Raw genomic sequence first — 2,676 nt, forward strand, 5'->3', positions numbered from 1 at the left:
CCGAAGCTCCTCGCCGGATCTCCATCCCTAAACCACCAAAACACAATCCAATGCCAAAAAAAAAGCTTCCCAAAGCCTCTTGCAACTCAACAATGTTATAACAAGCCAGATAAACACATAAATTAAACAAGCAAATCGGAGAAATCTCAAGCTTAAACAAGCCATGGTCATGCACTCACTTTTGCCAAAGAAGTTTCTGAACCTAAAACGATAGATCTACACTCCTAGCACGCTCCTACAACTATCCCAGCTACAGATCTCCACAGGAACAGCCACAAATCATCAAGAATTCTCAAAAACACTTAAAAACCTCTTCCTCTCTTCTCTTTTTCTCAAAAACGGCCCAATTCGGCCAAACCCTCGAGTTCCTCCTTTTATACACGATTTCAGGGTTTTTCCTAACCCAAAACACAACGTTTAACTTAAACTCGTTCGCAAAAACCAACCTTGCATCAACCGATGCACTATGCATCGATCGATGCACCTCCCAAACCGAGATTCCGGTTCGTGGATATTACATCCATTAAGACAGGTGAGCCCATGTGCCGGGAGTGGACATGGGGCCCACTGAGAGGTGGCGGTCGAAGAATTACAACATGATTTTTTCCTCTGTTTTGTCTTCACTCGCACAGTTCCGACAATCACTTCCTGGAAGGTCATCCATCCAAAAACTACTCCAGCTCAAACACGCTCCTTTCACTATACCGAAAAGATAAGTGCACTTTGGTAACATAGGTGGTCAAATCAATTCTTTTAAGCCTCTCCGCATATTCCTTAAACCGGGATGTCACACTTTTTCTAAAATATTTCAATAATATATAAAACTATTGTATTTTTCAAAAATATTAAATAATAAAGTGGCTAATCTTAATTGGTTGTTTTAAATCCTGTGTGGGCAGCCTTAGAAGCTGTTAACTCCTACTTTTTATTTGTGTAGATTATTAATATTATTATTATTATGACTAGGATTCAAACTTCCGTGATATCGCGGAGGAAGTATTTCAAAAAAAGTTATATTAAATTTTAAATTATATTATTATATATTATAAAATTATTTGAAAATAATAATATAGTTTGAAAATATATGCTAAGAATAAAACTAAAAATTATTTCAAAAAAGGAAAAATAATCAATAGGGTTAAAATTACATAAATATTAAACATATATAATTGCTAGTTAAAAAAACACAGCCGTCAAAATGAAAACTTATACTAAAAAATATTTTGTCAAAAAAACTCAACCTTAAGTTAAAAATTATTAAATGAAAAGTCATAATGAACAGATTCAACTTTGTAAATTTTTTTGTATGTATAATAAGTATAAAATAATTTATGAAAAATTATAGTAAAGAGTAACAAGCATCAAAACATTTGTTAACATTTTTATTATTAATTAATACACAAATGTTATGATGAACTGAAGTGATTCTAAGTGAAAATATCAAACAAAAACATATAATAAATAAATGCAATACATAAAAGGTAAATGGTCAAATTATTATTATTTTGAAAACGATGAAAACACCTTTGTCAATAGATTATACATAAAAGGGGTAAATGATCAGATTAACTCTTTTATGGGTGAACGAGAAAGCACACAAAAGTGAAGCTTCGACTCATAAGGATCCCAATATATTCCAACCACATCGCCTATCTTCAAATCTCTTCTCACGACGAATTCCCTACGCCATGCACTGCCAAGAATATAGCTTAGACACTTGGGCCATTTCTTAAGAACCAGCTTGTGCATAGTATCAGTGTCTTCATCATACACGTTGACTGCTAATCCAGGGCCTTCTTCGACTACCCTTTGATCAGATATAGGGAGATATCTCAGAATGTCGCTACGCACGATGCTTCCATTCAGATAAAGATAGTTTAGATAGCCAATACTGCTTTTGGTCAATTCCTTCTTGATGGTCCATGGATCGGTGTAGAGAGTTGTTTTTGTTGAGACATTGTGGTGCACCTCCTCTCTTTGTTCTTGATCCGTCGTAAACCTCAACGACGCCAGGTTTATGTTTTCTTCGGTTTGCTTATTGTCTGACGCATCTTCGGGATCATCATGTGGCTTGTCATACGGAAACAGATCCAGGGTGACCAAAGTCTTATTTGACGCTGAAATAGGAGCCATATCCATATCCAATGATCGCAAAAAACTGAAAAATCTGACCAAAGCATTGGATCAAAACTCATTTTTTTTTCTTTAAAATCACAGTCAATTTAAAAGAAGCCTCTTTCTATAGTTATTTTTTATAAGTTATCTGTTTACTTAAATCATTTGTTACTGGATCTGAAATTTATAATGAAATCTGAGAAGCTTAGTATACATTTCACAGAATTTTCAAACATATGCAAAATATACGAATATTCAAAACGAAATAATTTAAAATTATGTTCAAGATCCCTTCTCAAAAGTGCGAGCTACTTTCAGAATAACCATATATGAAAATTTGTTAATGTATAGAACTCAGAATTCTCAATTTAAAACCAAAAAACCATCGTAAAATTAGTAAATAAATAAAAAATGGATGAGAGGCCAATCTTTACCACGAAGACCCGATGTGTTTATAAGGAGGCGGTCATCGATTGTATATGGCCAATCTTTACCACGAAGACCCGATGTGTTTATAAGGAGGCGGTCATCGATTGTATATGGTAAAAAACATTCTGAAGT

At 34.0% G+C, this 2,676-nt stretch overlaps 1 long non-coding RNA gene across 1 annotated transcript; it reads right to left on the reverse strand.

Annotated features, from left to right (window-relative positions):
• Positions 1–1,477: 1,477 nt before the first annotated feature.
• Positions 1,478–2,676, reverse strand: LOC147927096 (uncharacterized). Its single transcript, XR_015582927.1, has 2 exons — positions 2,550–2,676; positions 1,478–2,167 (listed from the first exon to the last, which is right to left on the reverse strand). It is a non-coding gene; the product is annotated as an uncharacterized LOC147927096 (long non-coding RNA).

This window comes from Camelina sativa, chromosome 15, assembly GCF_030686135.1.
Source record: "Camelina sativa cultivar CO46 ecotype springtype chromosome 15, ASM3068613v1".
Classification (NCBI taxonomy): Eukaryota; Viridiplantae; Streptophyta; class Magnoliopsida; order Brassicales; family Brassicaceae; genus Camelina; species Camelina sativa.